The sequence below is a fragment of the Chroicocephalus ridibundus genome, chromosome 14 (genome assembly GCF_963924245.1).
Source record: "Chroicocephalus ridibundus chromosome 14, bChrRid1.1, whole genome shotgun sequence".
Lineage (NCBI taxonomy): Eukaryota > Metazoa > Chordata > Aves > Charadriiformes > Laridae > Chroicocephalus > Chroicocephalus ridibundus.
This window is the reverse complement of record NC_086297.1, coordinates 6,447,860-6,469,701: the sequence shown is the minus strand read 5'-3', so window position 1 is coordinate 6,469,701 and position 21,842 is coordinate 6,447,860. Positions and strand designations below refer to the sequence as shown.

At 37.3% G+C, this 21,842-nt stretch overlaps 1 long non-coding RNA gene across 1 annotated transcript in view; it reads right to left on the bottom strand.

Annotated features, from left to right (window-relative positions):
* LOC134523148 (uncharacterized) overlaps window positions 1-21,842 on the bottom strand; it is a 35,734-nt gene that overhangs the window by 13,056 nt on the left and 836 nt on the right. The window contains exons 2-3 of the long non-coding RNA XR_010073231.1: window positions 10,624-10,760; window positions 8,449-8,519 (exon numbers count right to left, since the gene is read on the bottom strand). This is a non-coding gene — a long non-coding RNA (uncharacterized LOC134523148). The remainder of the gene's footprint in view (window positions 1-8,448; window positions 8,520-10,623; window positions 10,761-21,842) is intronic.

The window sequence follows — 21,842 nt, the reverse complement described above, 5'->3', positions numbered from 1 at the left end:
TTCTTGTATCAGTCATTGAATACATTATTAACTTCCCTGCGAGCAGGAGGTATGTTAGAATGTCTGTGCCCTAGGAGCAAAAGTCAAAATATTCCCAGAGCAGCAGAGGAATGTATTTTCCAGATGCTGGTATTGCGTCTATTTGCAAGGTGTCTAAATGCAGAAATCAGAATGCACCTATATTCAAATCTAGAATTAGATCCAAAAAATACACCCTATTAAGTTTTCCTGTGGGGTTGCTTTCAGCTGGGGTTGCTTTCAGCTTCGGTTGTAGCTTATCGGCTTTATTGGGTGTTCACAGTGCAAGCAGGAGTCATCACAAAGCCCCACTGGCCTGGAACATCGGGGCAGTAAGAGTTTTATTTTTTCATTATGAAAAGGGGAAATTGTTTCTAATAATCCAACATATACTCAACTCTTTTTATTTTTATTTTTTAAATTGAGCATGGAGCTCAAGAAACATCTGTGTTGCAATTTAATGACACAATTCATTTGTCCTTGTACTTTTATAGGATTAATTAGCATCTAAACAACTTTTTTTTTTTTTTTGTGTTGCAGCCCTGAGCTCAGCTTATATAGAACCAATTATATCTCTGCATTTCAGTCTGTTAGAAGCTCATGGAACGGCAGTTGTTCTTATGGAGGTCAGCAATGGTAATAAGTTGGTTTTAGAGACTTTTCCCACTATTTGCATTTTGACAGTTATTGTGTGTTTTATTTATGCTGACAGGTCCTGTCAGCATCCACAGATATTAAACCACCTGTGTCCTTATTCTGCCTGTACTTTGTTAGCACGTATTTGACACTTACGGGGACCTGCCTAAGTAAAAGCACAGTTACTTGTGTTAGTGCAAAATAAGCATAGAATGCATGTAGCACCATTTAAATTAGGTAACATTCTTGTTTTGCATCAGTTGGAAGACTATGCAAAGTAGAAGTCCAACAACACTTAGGGCCACTCTCTAATGGTCTGAATGAAGCTCAGGTTTTTATGTGCAGAGAGCATTTGCAGTTATGTGGTTGATTTTAATATGTGACAGAAATCAACCAAAGTTGGGCTATTAATGGAGCTCTGATTTGCAAATTCTGACACAATAATAGCTGTTACCTTTTCATTCTTCATCTCTAAAAGTACCCACAAGATGAGCTAGGCTGCTACGATCTCTTCTGACCGACAGATCTCTGATGTAGTATTGGTTCTGTTTCTTGTGCAAGTATAAACTGTAGTAGTGTCCCTAAGCAATTTAGAAGTTGCATCAGTGATCACAGGAAATATCAATTTTAATAGTGATTTCAGGAAATCTGCAGGCTTGGGTGAAACGGATATTTGGTAAGGCAACCATCCAACAGTTGGGGAACTTAGAGGACTTTCTGTAGAGCCAGTCCACAGTAATGGTCTGGGTGAAAAATTGATCTTATTTATTTAGAGTGAGGAAGTTCAGAATACTGGATGATCTGCTTTCTTGCTAAAATCTGTATATGCCTAAATAATAAATTCCATTTGAAGTGATCATCAATAATTATGCTAGATGTGAATTTTTCCACTCTTTAGTTATAAGATGCCACAGTTTCTTGCCAGATACCATGGTTAATTACAGACAAGTTAATTACTCCCCAGTCATGATTTACCGTGGCTACTGGCCGCTATTTCCACTTGATTGCTGCCACATCTCAGAATGACAATGAAAAATTATGTTCCAAATTGGATGTGAAAGGAAAGAGAAATCCAGTTTAAAATGCAAAGCTGAAGGAGCAGCAAACCTTGTTAAACTCCAGAATGGAGAGGCTGGAGAAAATTGTTCTCTTCGCCCCCTTCCCCTCCACACACCCCCTGCCCCTCCTCCCCCTGCCCTGCTCCCCCCTCCATTATTGTGGGCAATTGAAACTTCACTGATTATCAAACCCGTGAATTCAGAAAAGCACATTCATATTTGTCCACGCCTTGACCCTGTTTTTGTGGTATCAAGCTATTGCATCTTGTCATAAATTATGAATTCTCTGAAACAGGGTCTGCATTTGTATCAATTCTTACAATGCAGAACGGGGTTTTTTTGATCCCTGATACCGGCCTCTGTAGTTACAAACTGCTGCATTGTGTCACAGTGGCATTTATAACTATAACTGATATAAAAATATTGCAACTTAGATCCATTCTTTTATAGATTCTGATTGTCTATTGCCAGTTATCATTGTGTAATATTTTTGTGTTGGCTGGAGGAACTTTCATTGCTTGTCCCTAGTAGGACAACTTTCCGATATTGCATCACAATACACTGGAAAGGTGTGCACTAGCTAAACTGCCAGCATCTGGCAGCAATTCAGTCTCACGTGTAGAGCCAGTTAGTTAGCAACTGCTCTTGGGGCTCTTCCTTCATAACCAGAGTCCCAGTTTTAGACTTTCCTACCTTTGGGAGCAGATAAAAACCCTCTCAGAAAAGCAAGGAACCAATGTGTATGCTATGACTTGACCTACGGTGGCTGCTGGGCAGTGTGCACCTGTGGTCAATGCTTTTTACTGAAATTCTGGCTGTGCTCCACTTTTTTGTCTGGTTTGGTGTGTGCTTTTTTGTCTCTTGAGATTCTTGCTTATTCTGGTCTATCCCTGTTTGCATGCAGCAGACTTGAGCTGTTTCTCTTGATTTTCCCACATGAGGGATCAGAGTTAGAATCAGTTTATGTTAGAGTAAAAATTGGAAAACGTGGGCAGACACGAAGTTGTTTTGTTTTGTCATCAAAATTTTGTAATTCCACAAGATTTGACCAGTGAGACTTTTTGGATACCAGCCTGTTAGACTTATTCTCTCCTCACTAGGTTTCTTGAGAATTATTTTGAAAACATATTAATAAGAATGTCAGCTCCCGCCATCACTGATGGTTACAATGACAAAAATGTGTCATAAAAAAACCTGAAAACGTACGTCACCTTGAGATTCACAAGGACATTTATGCATGCATTCCCTCTTCTAAAACAGACTGTGAATTCCATCCTCTAACTTTGCTCTCACTGCACACAAGCATTCATGGAGATAATGTTTATACAATGCTTGGAACAACTTGGGCACATTTCATATAAAGAAGGAAAGTTGGATCTCGTTAATTGCTCCAACAATGAAGTCAATTAGAGAAGTGCAGCTTGTTAGGTATCTGCTAAGATTCTACTTAATGGCTCATTACTTGTAAGCAAGTAGACTGATGTCATTTATAGTGCCATGTAAAATAGTGAGTGAGATGGAGAAGCATATGGGAGAGCAAACTGTGCTGTTATTAATTTTCATTTTCTGTTTACTTTGCACACTATTGGTAAAATGAGTTCCTTCTAATATGAAGCTATTTAATCTGTCCTGTCTTGCTACTTCTGTCCAACAAACGTTATGACATGAATTCTCTTTTTAGTATTTGGCTAAGTATGTGGGATACCAGGTTTCAAGTGCCTTGTCTGATTCCCTAACAGTGCTCGGTCCCTAAATTAATTCCTTGTTCCTTCGGTTATTTTATACTCATTAAACAGAGAGATGGGCATCTGTGAATAAGAACTGCACCGATGCCCTAAGGACTCGTGTCTCACTCCCTTCCTTGGGGAAGGAGGGTAAATCGTGTAGGTGATGGCTTGTCTGGGCTGTTAGCAGTGAGGAAGAGTGGGGTTTCATTCCCATGCAGACGCAAGCAAGTAATTTAATTTGTACGGTGTCAGACTCTGGGTGATTGTTTCCTTGTTTGTTCAGGCAGGGCTGAGTAGGCAAAGGACACTGTCTTGTTTGGCGTTTATTGCTGGCTAATGATTCAACAGGGATCTCGCAGTTATTAAAACACTTTGTTTCCCTTTATCACAGTCTGCCTTAATACTTTTCTGTCTAGGCAGTAAGCTTCTCCGTTACATTTTGCTCCATTAGTTTTTGTTGTGGTGGTTTGCAAGTAACTGACTGGTGGACAGACAGATCCTTCTAAGCAGTGGCCAGCCCTTCCCTCAAGGCTCAGAGCGCAGGTCTCCCAGTGAAGGAGCCTGTGTCTCCATAAAGATGCAATGGTGCCCTGCAGGGGCGGTGTACTAGGAAGCCTGTTAACAGCTGGAAACTTAAAGTTATCTTGAGATTTACCTCATATGTAACACCTTTGCATTCCAGGTATTAAGAGATGGAGCTTATTAAGAGATGGAACTACCCTGGTATTTGCGTAGTAATTATCCTAAGGAGTTCCATGATTAGGGTGCAGTATTCACTACAATTACTGTAAAATAACACAGTACTCTGTCTTGCTTTGGGAAGGGTAGTGATGCTTTAAAATGAATGGCTGCTAACAGGAGTAATCCTATAATCAGGATAATGTTTTATACACAAGGCTATTTTTGTACAATGCCACTACACTAAATGAGCCTACTCTGATAACGTTGAAAAAGTACCGCAATTTTCCAGGTGGGCAACTTTGATTAGACATTGGTCTTTTTCTTTGGGAACTTAAGGTTCTGCTAAACAACACACTGTGCTAAATTATTTAGGACATTGAGTTTAAAATAAAATAATTCCTCTTTATAAATGCTTGTCTTTCCACTATATGCCCAGGAAGACAATTTTTTTTGGTCCAGCAGCGCAGGGTTATAAAATAGCTAAATACTCTGTCAAAATACTGCCTTCTCCAGCACTGTAAAATCGAGAACTTTACAAGTTTTTGAGATTTATCGTAGGTGTAAACGTAATATGGTTTGTGTCTTTTATTTTTTTTTCCTCACCTGTTTTATTGAATTACAGTTGGGGTTTTTTGGGGGGTTTTGGAGCAAAACCAACTCAGAGGTGTGACCATGTTTTGATCTGAACACCATAAGATCTGTGGGTTCTAGTACTGTTCCCAATAGCTGTGTTCGTGGTAAAGAAAGCTGGGTTGCTGGATGTGACTTTCACACATCTGAAGCAGACACCTTCCTTCCTCTAGTATAACCTAGTTGTCTGGTGAGACGGAGCGTGCGGGTGCAACTACTCCAGTATGTCTACAAACTCAGCCAAGCTCATGCAGGGTTTTAAATCCAAGATCAGTCACTTGATTTTGGCTCAAGTCTGTTTGGGGAGCCATGGCTTTTAAAATAAATGTGGAAGAGTTGCAGTCTGGAGAGCTTATGCTGAAGAGGGTGGCTCCTCAGCAGAGTGCAAGGAAATCAAAATATTAAGCATAAAAATATGTATTTTTAAGTTAATGTGTGAAAATATATTTCCATTTTATTGAGCAGCCATAATCTTGTTATTTGATAAAACTGCTTTCAGCAGTAAATTCTAGAGATGAAGAACTAGCAGAATCATGTGTGGCCACAGAGTGACTGAGTAGCAGTCAGATGCAGTGACATCTAAACCTGGAGCAGCTACATCTGCCAGAGCTGAGCATCACCTGCATCATGGCAGCATTTGGACCCGCAACATCATCTGCTTCCTACAGTTCTGCCTTTCACATATTTAATGGGGTAATGTACTTTCTGGATTTTGTGGATCTGTGGGAATCCATTCCTGCGGCTCTGGGCTCACTTAACGCATCAGCATTACATCTTAATATGCATGCATAACACATGCTTATATGTGCACTATCCATTTTAATTACAGATATACTCAAGCTCAGATTCATTGTCGTAGTTCCCTTCGAGATGTTTTGCTGCTCTTTCTTTGTGCATTATGAGTATCATTTTCATGGTTCAATCTATAAGATTTTGCTTCCTGAATTAACATCTGAATTTGACGTTTTCTCAATAATAAATAGGCAGTGCTATGATGAAAGTACCCAGGAAGGCTACATTACATTCTCCGGCAATTTATTTTAAAGACATGTGAAGTGTGTCCTTCTTCCCAGGCAGAGCTGATGCTATCCCATATAGCATATCTCAGTGCTTTTAAATCCTCAGGGAAATTATCTTTTAAATTACTTAAGGGGAAAAAAATAAAAAGGCAGCATGGCTTGACACCAAGGATTAACTGCTCCTACATAAGTTAATTTGGTTTAAAGATGTGATACTTTCTGGATATTGATTTGGATATTTTAGTTCTATAACTCCTAAGTTATAGGCAAACTTAGTACATTTTGAAGATAGTTGGCTGGATATTAAAATGTTAAAAGTACTTATGAAATAATTGCTAAAGTCATAATTGCTCTGATATTCTGGAGTTCTTAAAAAAATTCAAAAAGAGAGAGTAATACAGGAGAAGTGGGAAATAGATCTACTTCTAGAAAGACCATCATCATTTGTTAAAGCAAACAAACAAACAAATCCTCCAGTTGGGGCACACCATCTGTGACTTCGTTATCTGTCACCTTTGTACGTGTTACACTGAGTCTTCTATAACTGATTCCAAAGAGACATGGGGATATTTGGCATGGAGAAATTTTAAATCTGTGGGATATTCAGTTGTGGAAAATTAAATAAAAAAACTTAAATTTCTCATAGAATCATTATCAGTAATCCTTGATGCATTTTTTTCCTTAAAGAAACATATTTTTTTTTACTTGAAGATTTAACTTGGTGCTCAGTGAAAAAATGTGCATTTTCAAAAGTAATAAATAGAGTTTGGGAACTAGTAATGCATTGGCAAAGTGTCTGTAGAGTAAATCATTTAATGAAAATAGCTCTTGATAATGTTTAGTACCTACTGACAAGAGAAAAATGGAATTCTGCTACAAAACGTATTCATATCTCACATACGGTACAGAATTTTGCCTAACTGGTGAAACCTTTTTTATAAAAAAAACCAAACCAAACCAAACCAAACCAAACCCCAACCAAAACAAAACAAACCCCAAACCAACCAAAAAACCCGAACCCTGAAAACCAACAAAAAACCCCAAGCACATAGACACACATGCCCCAACCCCAAACAAACAAACAACTGCGCTTTCTCTATATACAGAGGCTTGGCAGAGCCTTTGAAAAATGTGAACCCCCAAACACTGCCAAGGATGGCATGTGGAGTTTGGCAGCTCCAAGGTGCCAGTTGTGGGGCAGAGTGGGTTCATCAGCTGTGGATTTGTACCATCATAATTTTTACATGCTGCTGAGACCATCCTGGCTGCTTGGATGGTCTCCTGGCTTACACAAGGCCAGGGAATAAGGGCTGTGCCACCTGGCTGGTAAAGGCTTATCAGGGTTTTCCTTCGGAATAGGACAGTGCTGTTTTGGAGACAACAGCCTGCTGCTGATAAATGGAGTACCCAGCCAGGACGTGCCTTTCAGGAGCCACTGTAGGAAAGGGTTGGAAACTGGCAGGGAGCCCCAGATCCGTGTACCTAGTATTTTCTACCTTTGCAATGATTCTGCTACTTTTGCAGTCCCGGTGGAAATGAAGTTTGGCTAATTAGCGGTAATGAACACCATGCTGTGAGGAATGTTGCAAATCTTCACAGACAGATAGTCATATTTTTCAACAGCAACAGAACCTAGTAATCTGAGGTTTTCTATAGTTATTAGTCTGTCTCTAGTTGCTGTCACTTCTCCTTGCTAATAGCTTTGTCACTTATATTACAATTCTCCTAATACTGAATAGTTGTAGTTGGTTTTATTTAGCAGAAATCCTTTGATCACATTTGATTTCCTTTGTGCTTCAAGAAGGTAGAGCTTACGGTGTGCTTGTGCAGAGGTTTCACATTTCAGACTACTTTTCTACTCTTTTTTTTAATTGTCATGTGCATAAATTACTGCTGATCTTCTTTCATTTGCAGATTCTTGCCCTGGAGTTATGTAGTCTCCTACTGACGTTTTTTGTTGCTTAGTTTTGAAACACCTGTCACTTTCCCAGGAATTATTTCATTGTGTCTCAGGTTTTTTTGGCTTCCCTGTGGAATTAATACAACTTCTTTTTTTTAATGAAAATAATTGTTTTTCTGTCTCAGTGTTGTTATATTTCTTTTGCTGAAATTAACGTGTCATTAGAATTCCCTTCAAATAAGTCACAAGGGCTTGCCAGATAGTCTGGGTTATGTACAGGTTGTGAATGAATAGGATAGCACTAATTAATTTCTTCTTTTTAATTTTCTCCTTTAATTCCACAGTATTATGGGAGTAATTGTCAAAAACTTGGGATCTTTTCTAGATGTATTCTGGAGAATGATATAAGGAGATTCTGTTCAATTGTCTGGAATTTATCAATTGATATAGTTTCTAAAAGGAAATCTAAAGCAAAAAATACTCAAATTCCTGACATAGAAAGTCATTAATTGTTCTCAATTCTTAAGAAAACTGAGAAGTTTTTTCTGCTTCTCTTTTTAAATCCAGTTGGTCTATATATTCTATTGCGAACGTGTAACAGAGATATGAAAAGTTAGTAAAACTTAAAATAAGCTCTTTAAGTGGGTATCGTCTCTCCAGCACAGCACATTCTGCACTGTAGTACTTTAACAACATCCTGAATTCAGATGCAAAGAAACTGAAAGCTTTTTCCGGAAGTGTATTTAGTGGAGAGTGAAGGGGAACCTGGAGGCACTTACGCATTTTTGCTCTGACCTCTGCTCATTGTCAGGTTTTGGAGTCTTTGGAGTGATATCTCGGCTCTTTTCTCCTGTGAAGGAGATAGGAAGATAAAATAATGGTTGATATATTAGCCAAGATAGCGAATGCACAGTTCAACAATACACGCTAAGCTGGTGAACACGGAATATTTTTCTCTATAGAATAAAATCTAATAGGAGTCCAATATTTTAATTAAATTAAGTAAAAATTGGATTTCCCTTTCAGTTTAACGATTAAGGCTGCATCAAATGAGATCTGAGACTAGAAATGACATCTTTAACCTTCATTTTATACTTACATTTCTCCCAGCCGTAATTCATGATTCTCACTAGGAAATTTGATAAAATTTATTTAAGAAAGAACTAATATGCAGAAATTATTTTGCTTAAATATTTCTTGTTCATTTTCTCACTTTCTTTTTTGTCTTTTAGGGCCTTAATTGCAAAAGTGTTTATGTAACTTCTGATACATCTAACCGTCTTGTGGGTTTTCTGACTTCCCACCCTTTCAGAACATTGATGATCCTATTTCACGTACCCAGAGCAGGCACACATCATCATTCCCAGCCTGTCTTCTGTGTACTCAAATAATTTGAAACAGACATTTTCTTCTTAACAATTCTATTGTTGTATTCTATTATTTTCTTATTAAAATAATGATAAGCCTCTACTGTAATTGATATTTTTTTCCATTTAGGCTTGTTTAAATAAGTGCCGAACACTCTACTTTCAAAGGACCCTTTGTTGTCTCACTAAAGGTTTGTTGGAGTGTTCCCTGAAATAGCTCAATTGGTTTTGGTTCTTTTTTCTTTTCTTTCCTGCAGCCCTGTCCATTCACTTTCAAGTTTTTAGTTTCTTTCGCTCTCTTCAGTAATTGCATCATCTACCAAACTTTCCTTTTTCATTAAAGAACCTTGAATCAGTGTAATGTTGCCATGAAACTCAGCTGGTTTCCATATTTGTGTCCATTCCCATTTTTGTGTATTCTGTATGAATTTTCTTTCAAGGTAGCTAGTATGACAGGGCTTTTCTGAATGCTTTACAGTGGCCATTTTTCCACCCCAAATGCGAGGCCCTTGATGTTTTTATTCTGTTTGAGAAGGAAAATTACATTGTTCAGAACGCCATACCCCATGCTAGAATATCCAATAGCCTATTTTGGATCATTTATCTTAAAACCAGAGCTTTCAAACCAACGTCTGTCTCAGTAAGACTATGAGTTTATGTGGATTAGAAGAGCTCTAGTAGATTGAGTAATCTGGTGCTGTGGTATTTCCTACCCATTTCTCTTACTGGAAGTGCTGAGACTTCCCACGTTCCAGGTGAACACCCTGCTTATGGCATAACGACTCTCCTTTTGCTTAACTAGTGATTCTACTTCAGACATAAAAGCCTTTTGAATAAAATTTAGTAAGGAGGGCCACTTTCGCAAACAGAAATTTGGCTTAGAGCCAGGACACCCCACCATCACAAAACCCCAGAAAACCCAGAAAAACAGTGGTTCTGCTTATAGCAGTTTCCTCTGTGAAAAATGGGAACTGGCTGAGCCTAAATACCAGTGGTACACGTAGGAACATCTTACTTGCATGTTAACCATTCTTTGGTAAACCACTACAACGCTGAAGCTAAGAATTGTAGTGAACATGTTGTAATCCACCTAATATGAAGATACAAGTTGGAAGACCAGCCTTATCATGACAGTCCTACATCTTGCCAATTAACTTAAGGTGTATTGAGTGAAAATATTACAATTGAGAAGACATCAGGAGAAGCAAGTGCTGTTAAACACTCTAAAGCAACCAGAGGAAATACGTTAATCTGTAGAGATGCTGAACTTAACAATGCAAGAAGAAGCATCAGAAATACATTACCAATCTGTTATTTAACAACAGAAATTATAATGCAAGTGTGAATCATAAAAGATTGACATATTGGACTCCATTCCTAGATTAGTCTAGTGGACAAGATTGTCCCTTTTCGTCTGTAGACTGTGGATTCGTGCTCCTGGAGCACTGGGATGGTTGTCAGGCTGAGTGTTGGGTATATTGAGTGCTGGATCAGGCTGTTGAAGGACGAGTGTTATTAGGGCCACACAAGGCACTGTTTACAGGGACAGTATTTGACCTATAATGTAAATAATCCAATTTTTCTTACTCTGTATGTCTGTTGAAACATAATTTACTTCCTCCATGATGAAATTGTATTTTGTTACAATTTGTTGCAACTAGGTAATCCTTAGATTTCACTGTGTTGGAAAGATGTAAACACGTCCCAGGGACCGTACAGCAACACTGTAACACAAAACAAGTATACTTTGGTGAACAGAAAAATTACTTTTAATAGAAAATAAAATATGTGGATGTTAGTTTCAGATTATGCAAACAAGACATAGCTATGCAGTTTGGCAACTTTGTCCCTTAATAATTTAATGACTTATTTTTGATCGCTGTTTTGCGAAATGTTTGTTTTCAGATCTATAGAAAAGACAGAAAATCAAGGTCATCTTCATCATGCTGTATGCTGAGAGAGAAATCCTCTTCCCCCACAACTTGCATTAATGTCCATGTTACCTGGGAAACTTCAGGTAGTTTTGCAGGCTCGTGTAGTTATGCACTGAAAAGTCCTATTGACCCGGCCAAATCCACTGCAGTGTCAGCAGCTCTGAATAAAAGCTAAATTCATTTTAAAGGACTTCTATAAGTCTCTGTGACTGGTGGAATCCAGTAGGTTACGGTTGCTGGGCTGTAGTCCTGCTTTTGATACTTATTTATGTATGCAGATATAGATACAAAAGATAGCTATACTTCGGATTTACCCATCAGTTAAAAAAAACTAAAACACCCCCCAATCAAAACCACCAACTATATATAACTACTTGCCTTCCAGTTCTTAACATTTCTTAGATAATAATTCTATGATTCTGTGATTTCTGCTTTCCAGGGAGAGGGAATATTGAAGGGTATCGTATGCAAATTCTCTGACATTAAATTCAGGGACCCAATTACTAGCATTGTTTATTGGGGTCACTGAACTACCCAAACAGAGAATTGCGAGGAGGAGATGAATGTGGTAACTACCACACTGTGAGAGGATGAAGCACTTAACAGTGAAGTTCCCCCTGCCTTATGTAAGAGAATGCAAAATTTAAAAGTAATAGAAAAGCAATATAAATGTGTTATAGTGACACCATTGATAACATTGCCTGTAAAATTTAAATATATTGTGAATGACTTTAAATTAACAGCTCCTGGAACGTACCTTGTAAAACCCACTCATTCGTGACTTAATTTTATTACATTCCTGTTGCACATACAGTGCTGAAATTATACATGTGAAGAACATTCATAGTGGAAAAATGAATTTTTGTGTGTTTAACAGGCAAGATAATAGTGGTTAAACAATGTAATTATGATAATCATGGTGTTAGAAATCTGTGAATCAGTTGCTACCAGTGCTTTGCATTTTGTTTGACTGCTTTTCCATGAAAGCTGTTATCAGCAGTGAGGTTGTCTGGGAGAGGATGCTAGGGGCAGGGGAAGGAAAGGTGTGTACTAGGCATTGATTAGGTGCATTTCTCATTAATGCAAGTGCACTTACATGGAGGCATGACATATTCTCAGGCTGCAAATTTAACAAGCAAGGCAGGTAAACAGATAGTTAACCTAACGAAGAGCAGGACTAATCCTGTAGCAAGGGCAGGAATCCTTGTAATGAATAATTATCTGAGGACAGTCTCTTAAACCTGATTTAATTAAGGATATGACCTGGGCATTTCTTTGGGAAAACGTTTGGCTATCTGCTTCTTAAATTAGACTACGTGACCCAAAACCATACAACTAGTATTCTTAGTGGTTTAGCAAGAATAATTCTGCCGCTGAAGATCTGTCCACCCTTGACCAAAATGCTGTGGAAAGATATGCCTTCATCAAATGGAGGTTTTCTTTCAAAATACAGGCTACAAAAAATAAAGGGGCTCAACATTTTGGAAGCCAGGGCTGCCCACAATATTGAGGTTTGATTATTAGTTCATTTAATTTGAATGGCTTTTTGATTTTGCTGTACGCGCCAAAAATTTTGTAAAACTTATTAACTGCATCTTTTGCTCTGCAGAAGCAGCTGGAAAGCTTTTACTTGTAATGAAACACTTGATAAAACCTCATATATACTCTCAATAGGATTAAAATTCTGAAATGTAGTGCATATTGGTTCTCTCAAGAAGTGATTTGGGCAGGGAAGTGGAATAATTATCTCTGGGTTTTCTGAGTGGTTTTTTTGGGTGTGCATGTGAAGCAGGTGTAAAAAAGCTACGCGGCAGACACACAGTATTTTAGTCTTTCTTTCCAGTCACATACTGTCAGATGTAAATCTCTGCCAGGCTGGAAGGCAGTGAAGAGTCAGGCCCCTTGGGAATGCAGTTCCTGATGGAGAGTCAGACCCTGATGCAGGAATACCTGGATGGGTGGCTCTGCCTGCCACAGGATCTCTAAGGATCTTGTTAGTTCTTCGGAAGGAGATAGCTTTCCATCCTCTCGCTTCTGTCCCCTGGTAGTTCTGATCTCTCTATAGTGTTTTACTTCCAAAATGGCTAAATTGGCTGTCGTGAAGATTATTCCCATCATCATATTACCTACATTCAGAGTGCGTTGATGTCAAGGACAGACTTCCCTTCTCAGTGAAGTGCTATCTTCTGAGATAGCAGGAGAGATTTTTTCCTTCTCTCTTTTTTGTGGTATAGTTTTTATATAATAGCCATAATCTTTATTGCTTTGTGGTATATAGTGCTTGCCATAAATGGCTATCAGGATTGATTAAATGCCTGATCTTCAATGTGCCTCCCATAAATGGCTATCAGGATTGATTAAATGCCTTAGTTTCAATATTTAATCAAACTCACCAGCTGTCAATTGCTGTATACTACAAAATCATAAGATTATTCCTTAAATGTGATGCCACAAACCAAATTATTCATAAATCAGGTACAGTATCGTATATCTTTATATCTTCTTTCCTTTTAACTAAGGAATAAGAGCATGGGCAATTTTGACTGCCTGTGATAATTTTGTGCTGTAATTTTAAGAAGTAGAACTACATAAAAATTATTGTCTTTTTCCTAATATTTGTGTGTGAGAGAATTATTATCATGTCTCTACCAGATAAATCACAGATGTGTTAGGTTAAACCCACTAAAGGTTTCATGTTCAGTAAGGATTTTTTTCAAGATATTTTTTGTTTTGCAGCGAAACTGTCAGGAAAAGACTAATGGAATCAGCAAACCATTGGAGTTATTTGATTGACTTGGGGTGTACTAGGAAACCAAGTTTCATGTTATTCAAGTTAGCTTCTGAAAGTGGAAGTATGACCATGGTGAGTCTAGAAAAATGAGTTGTTTGACAAGTGTGTTAATTGGAATGCTTTGAAAAAACACTGCCTATGGCATGGAATAAAAATAGGGAGCTGAAGAGTGTAAACATTCTGGTTGTTTTCTGTACTAAATTCTGTTAAACTGCTGAAGTGCTTGCTAAACTTTCCTTCTATTCCTTGGTAATACAAGTCCACTTGACATTACTAAATTGATGAGCTGTTAAGACTGTCCAAATGAAGTCTGTGGGACTAAGTACTACTGTAGGCATGGTTCTCAGTTTATATCTCTGTTGAGTCATCTGAGCTGTTGTCACTGTGCTGTTTCTTGGGATGGAAGATGCCATTGCTGTTGTAACCTCTCATTTTAGTAAGGATCACCGTGAAGAAATGCAGGACAGATGCCAGTATTGGCCTCTATGCAGCTGAGTACGTGGAGATCCTTCTGGATGGATGCTGTCTAAATGTGAGGATCTGGGAACTCAGAAAAAATGATCTGAAGAATGGATTTAATCTAACATTGTGGTAGACGACGTGTGATAGCATCCGAGCTAGTCATCTGGTCTATCTCAAATGTCTGCTTTAGGACAGGGTGCCTTGTGTCTTAGAAGTACTACTTTCTCTTCACAGTTAAAGGAAGCCTCGACAGTGAGCTCAGGGCAGATGCACGCTGACATCTTTAAGGGAAATGGAGCTGGCTGGAAAGCACATGTTTTTCTTGAGAACTTTGGTGGATTTTTGTAACTTGGAAGTGAAAAAAATGCACTTTCCTTCAGGAATTTTTGTATTCACTTAAGAAGAGTGTTTGTTTGGGTTTTTTTTCTTTTCAGTCATTTGATAAACTTTTTATGGCTTGTTTGATAAAATAGATAATTAAATAGGATTGGAAAAAATATTTGAACTCTCATGTCACGAAGTAAAAATATTTATTAGAAGCAACATTTTCCTACAATTTGAAAAGAAAATTATATTATTAGAGGGAACATTTTCCTGTAATTTAATGAGAAACCTATCTAGAAACTTAGTTTTTTAATGGGAATATGTTAAGGAACATTAACTGCACCAATTGATAAATCAGTAGTTATTTTGGTCTTCCAGTTATCTTTAGTCAAAGCTCCAAAACTTTTACTTCAGTTGAAGGACTTACCTCCTACTTCTGGAATCTCATTGGCTCAGGGAGCTTGTTGGAAGCTTTTTAAATTATATTCACGTTCTTTACGTATACATAATAAAGAATGGAACCACTTGAAAAAATACTACAGTAACCATTTATAGCACTAATAAAATTTGGAACAAGAAATATCAGACAAAACAATTTAGACAAGATAATACGAGTTTTCTGAATTAAAAAGAGAAAAAAACAAGTTAGATTATTTATAAATGTACTCTGTATGTTTGTTTGGTTTGGTTTTTTTTATCCACATGTTACTGCCAGGAAATAAGACTCCATTGATTTTGACATGAATCACTTTGTGTAGTTCATGTTACCACATGAATAAATTGCTAAGTATTCATTCTTTGTTTAGATTCCACTGTATTATAAATGAATTCATAGCTCATAATTTGCATTTTCTGCTAGTACCTGGTGGCTGAGCATCAAAATATATTCAGCAAATCCTCCAGGCTAATTGGTAAACAGGAAAAACTAATTGCCGTTTATAAGAACATAATTAGGCTAAAAGCAGAACCATGATCTCTGAGTTATGGGGGAAGAAAATTGCCAGTAATCATCACTATCCTTGTGCATCAGGGTGGCCTGATGTATGTTGTCCAGCCTCTGCACCCACGTTGTCTCTGGGCTAAAAAGGAATCATTCACCTTGAAGGACCAGGTGATGTCTAAATGAGTGGGAAACAACAAAAGCTCTTCATATGTCCTCCAGGCCTCATCTGCTCATGGAGGCTTCATCCAAGAGTAATTCAGCAACAGGAGAGTCAGTAGCCCCACTGGGGATTTGATCCTGCAACACTGTGTTAGCCTCTCACTTTATTTTAGCCCTTATCAAAAGTCAAAACACATCGTGTTTTGCAACAGAGTCAGAATAAAGACCTCTGTTAAAGGAGAGGGAATTGAAAAAAATAAGGACTGTATTTGATGTTCTTTGAAAGAGAAGTACATGGGTGTTAGAGCACATGGGTGTTACTGGTGATGCAATAAAGACTATACAGGTAGTAGGTAATATCTGAAAATAATAATGGAACAATGAAAAAATGAATATGGAAAACCAAAAGTGAACAAAGGAAACTATAGCATGAATTACTTAGTGATAAATTAGCAGATTTCTGGACAAGTAATAAAGGATTAAATCCTAAAATAATGGTGAGATTATTTTTTTTTGTGAACTTGGGAGGATGTATGTAGGAGTGGGATTTAGTATGACTTGTACTTTCAAACCGAAATTGGAATATCCTAGCAAGATACCAGGGATTGAAGTTGTAAATGACAGAACAGTTCAAATACCTTGGTATTTGCGTAGATCCAATCTCGGCTAATAACCATACCCCGTTTAGGGAATTGCTAAATTCAAACAAAAGTCATCCTGATTAACTGACATTCTGTTGTAGTCAAGAGGAGAGAAAGAGTAGAGAAAAATGAAGAGTATATCAGCTTTAGAAAACAAGTATCTGACAAATACACTGAAAGATGTTTCTTTCAGGGAGAAATGCAATTCATTCTCTTTCTTCCAGGGGGAATGGGAAAACAGGCAGGATGGTCCACAGCAGGAGGCAAAGAAGGACTGACCGAAGGTGAGCATTAGAATCCTACAATTAAAAGGGTGGAGAATAAAATGTTTTAACTTAATCCATGTGCCAAGTCAATGTTGGAGCCTGGATTAATATTCTGGATTTACAACAAAACTATATTGCCACAGTTCATGTCCAAACACCTAAGATTCACGAGCTGTTAATAAGGCAGTTCTTCCCCCATCTCATCCTATGAGACACTGCATTTATTAACATTCTGGCAAGCGTTAAGCCCATTAATTTTCTATAAGCAGTAAGTAAAAGATAAACTGAAGGTCATATTCTTCCTTCTCTCCTGTTACATATGACAGTGGCACAGCTTTGGTTACCTATATCCTAAAGACCTGTGTGGGCCTAAATATAGCTACAGAAATACACTTTCATATTTTTGTGTGACTGCATTTCTTTTCCAATTACTATCTGCAGAATTATCTGACTCTATTTTACAGCCCTCTCTCTTACATTTTCTAATGTAACGTATGATGATAAGCGTGTGCAATAAATACTAGTAGAACTTTAATTTAGAGTTAGGAAAGATTGTTATTTACAGTGCTTTGTGATGGTGTTTCCACCTTGAAATATTTTGTGTCATGAAATGATTTTGTCTGATGCAGAGTTATAGAAGAAAAGTACTTTTTGCTTTAACACATTTACTAAAGAAGCAATTTCCAATTGAGGAAGCACTATAAATGCTTTTAGCAGTCTTTTTCTTCTTTTAAAATTATGGGATAAGTTAAGAAATACTGTCACTGGTTATCCAGAGTATTAATTGTGTATTCTTTGGGCAGGGCTTTGGTTTTTTCTTTTTGTGTGAAAAATAGCAGGTTGCTGCTGTTGCAATCTAGGAAGAAGGAGAACTGTAAATAACAGTTAGTAATGTGCTTTTCTGTATCAAGTTCTTCTGAGGTAATAAGGCTAGAGAAGAACAAATCTGTTGTTTTTCTAAAAATTTTAAGGAATACAAAAGCATAATTTGATTGCATATATCTCACTAAAATATAACTGCTTTTCAAGTGCTTGTCTTTTTAAAAATACTTTTGCTGATTTTTTTCTGTGTAAATTAAGATTTTTGTTTAAAGGTTTAAATTACAGGTGCCATTTAAGGCTATGTGTTAATGTAACTATTCTAAGCCATTGATGCATTTCCCTTAGACCTGTTGTCAGATAGGTGAATGTCTGAGGTAAACATATATCTCTTCTTTACTTTACAGTGTTTCTTAAGTAAGAACAAATCACAAACATTATGTAGAGAATGTAATATATTACATTTGTCAATGTATGTTTAGACCCGACCTGGGGAGCAAGGGGAAAATGGAGTTTAATGGCCTGTTTTTATCAATCTGAAGTTTAACAATATATTATTATTAATCTAAAGTCAGTGAGTGGTGTTTGAAGGCATAGCTGTAATTTCTAAACTTTCCCTGGGCAGAAGCAAGCGTGGCTGTGATATAATACCATGCTCCTCACCAAAGGCCTAAAAACCATTCAACCCTGAAATAGCTGTGGCATTGCATCATCTTCTAGATTACATTATTATTTTTTTTTAAGTATTGGTAAAAAGTATTTATCGCATTATGAAAGTTTGTCTTGAGAAAAAGATAAGAACAGTTGTTCAGCCATAAATGTGGTTTATTAGTATTTAGTTTAAGACGAATTTTACTCGATGTCATCAGTTTGTTGCTGTCCAAATCAAAAAAGCTAATTAGGTGTAACCCACTTCTGTTTCCAAGAGAAAAACTACAACTAAAATGAATTAGCACAAATTGTTGACTAGTTTTGCTAAGAAAACAAGGTTAATCTTTCCATGTTTGTAAGTAGTAAAAATATATGAAAACAATTAAATTATATTTAGCTGTAAAGTGTGCAGCATCATTCAGCAAGCCTTCTTTAAAATTCCAGAGATAAACTGTGTTTCTGAAGGCACTATAAAGTGGAGAAAGCCTGTTTCCACATTATGTGATCATATATAGATAATTTACTTTGCTACTACATTTCCTCGCTATAATTCTATTACATTTAGGGGCTCATTTAATAACACTTATCTGTCTGATGTTAAACTGGGCATGACCCGGTCCTGCAAAACTGTAACGCTGGAGTGCGGTTTACCATCAGTGCTTGGAAAAGCCAAACCAGCATGAACCAGTCCTCCTTCCTTTGAATTCATCAGGCATTAGAAATACCTTATTTTAAAATGCCAAGGCAAAAAAAAAAAAAAAAAAATTAAAAAAAGGACTGTCTAACATTTGTTATGTGAATGGACAAAACGATGGATCTGTAGAAATAGCTTTCTCTCATTGCTTAAAGATCATGAAGCAGCTCAAAATGAATGTGAGGAAAGCAAACCTGAAAAAACCATGCAGTATCTATAAAAAGACATGAGAATCCTCATGTCCTAGAAAAGAGCTGTCTCTCACTTGTTTACAGCTAATGCCATGAATGTGTTAATGCAGTCTTCTGTCAGTGTTGTGAATTTTGAAGAGTGCATCATCTCCGTTTTATAGATGGAAAACTATAAAAAATAAAATTTATTATTTAATAAAAATTAAATAATTTATCCAGTCTAGGAAAGAGCTGAGCAAGGAACTGTTCTTGAGTTCCTAAATTCTATGTTGAAAAGGTGCTTTCGGTGTTTGCTTTTGGCGTAAGAGACACCAACACTACAAATATTTAAGGCAAATTCTCAGTACTGAAGTAACTGAATGGAATTTTCAGACAGCATTAATTAATATTGTTTCACTGGTGACACTAGCTATGTAGATATTAGGCAACCTCTACTTTATAAAAGCTGTGAAGTTTTGGCTTTTTTCAGTGTGCTACGGGAACTTGCTGCACTATCTTGTAAGTGCAGCTTTATTTCAAAAACCTAGGGACCAGGGTATAATTTTTATGAAACAATATTTTTACAAAGATATTTGGGCAATAATTCTGCAGTAGACTGCAAGTTGGAGAAGCTTGAGTTGGTCTGGCACACAGGTTTTCTCATATTCCACTTGCTGAGTGGAGTTGTTTTTTTTAATAATGCAAAATAAATATATGTTTAGTATTTTAAAACCTTGTACCTATTGGAATTTGTCTTAATAATATTTTTTCTAAATACTTAATGTTGATTACCTTGTTGTTTGTGCATATATTACCTTGCTAATTATGGTGGTACTAGACTGATTAAATTTAATGAACTATTGAAGTACACCTGCAGTGTTTTACATACTTAGCCTCAAGAGGTGAACAATTTTAGAGCCTTAGTAATAACTGCTGATGCTAAGATATACAGCCACCTAAAGGGAGGTAAAGGGACTTTTTTAAAGTTCTGAGAACGTGAAGAGTTGAGCATGCCCAAGGATACACACAATCACTTATGCCCAGTGTGGATTCCTTTACCCCAGCTTTTTACCCAAGTGCGTCTGTGGAAATACGAAAGTTAATACTCATTAAGATATTTTTGTTCATATGTTGTTTTGGAGCATTATTAACATAGGGTCTAGTTTCTCCTCTGAAGCACCTGTAATTGATGTGAAATCTCAGCATTGTTACAACCTAGTCTGTGGTTGCATGTGAGGCTTGGATCCCTGCAGTTCCCATGAAATTCCCAGTCTAGAGTGTTCCCTCACTCTTCTCCCAGCATGATGTGGAGTTCCCTACCCTCCCCCATTCCTTCCTTCACTGAGCTTTCCTCCTCCCTCTTTAACAAACATCCTCACTTTAATAAGGGTAATAGGCAGCCTGCTTTTCCTTGCTTTTTTGTGAGCTGCCTTCCCTGTAGGTCTCCTTAAGCACCATCATAGGTAGATCTTTAGGGCTAAAAGTAAAAGGAAGAATTTATGATTCCAGAACGTGGAAGAGCCCCTGGGTAAACTCTTTCCCTTCTCCTTTCCATCCTTTCTTAACAGTCCCGTAGAAGTGCAGATACGCATGCCTGGAGATAAAAAGATGCCTCAGCAACTGCCCTTGGCAGCTCCTGAGAAAAGGTCTTGTCAGAGCCAGCATCCCGACTTGTCCAGTGGAGAGGGATATGAGTGGACTCTGCCTGGCAAGGACGAATTTTAACCACTTAAATCACTACGTTTAATAATGTTTCTGCAACCTCATTTAAAATGAGGAGTAATGGAGGCCTTTTATGAGCTGTGTAAATAGTGTCATTTTACTGAGGAGTGCATGACATGCTGATTCTCTGTATTTTCTTACGACTATATGGAGGAATGCCCAGATTAAACAGTTATGGTTTCTTTGTTTTTCTCCTTCTCCTCTCACTAATGAGAAGAGCTGTAGAGAAGGGAAGAGTTCCCTTAGTTAATTGATAATTTTCTATCTGACAGTCACACCAAAGTCCCTGGTGTGAAATGCAAGGAGAAAAGTATTCTGAGTGAAAAAAAAAATAAAAATAAAAAGCACAGGAGAAACTAGCTATATTTTGCTGGATAACTTATCACTATGATTTAGGCTCTAGGGTTTGATTCTCAAATAAATATCAAACAAGTAATTACGTTGCCTCTTGAGCAACAACTGAAAAGAAAAAAAAGTGCCACAAGACTGATTCTGCCAGAGTTTTCGTCTCCAAATGGAAAGGAAAATAAACCTCAGCCTTTTGGATAAATACAGGACCAAATCTGCAGATCATACTGCTTCAAGTAACCGCTTTAAGCTCTAAGCAACTAGAGTGGGTTGAATATTTTGCCTGTTCACTCTGTGAGCTACTGAATTTTTTGGATTTCTGCTTCTTCCCTGAAACATCAGTTTAGAATTCATCCAGTAAACCAGGAAACGTCCTTCTGCGTGAGTTGGGAGGATTTCCCAGTTCACACTTAATAAAATCAATACGGCAAATGGTGTAAAAAAAATTAGACACAGCAAGTTTTGTTAGCAGTGTTTCCGCACTGTATGATTGTGGAAATGTTTTTATAGTCGCTGATCAAAATCCCACTTCTATTTGTGATACGTTAAGTTCTTTCCCTCATTATTCACAGTTGTCTTTAGCACATTAATATGACTTTAGATGATGGAGGTTAAAGACGACGTAATGCTGCTTGTACTTGTATGACAGTTGTTTTATATTGAGGTATAAAATGACCTGACTCCACAGTCTTGAAACTGGCACCTTAAACTTAATAACTGGGGTCTGAATTTTCTTTCTTTGCCTGAAATGTCACCTCCAGACCCTCACACGTAGGTTTATTTCTACCCTTAAAATTCTAGAATCGTGTATTACTCTTCCTTTTCCATCACCTTCCCTTTAAATTCACACATGTGCATTAAAGTGTTAGAAATTCAGTGCAA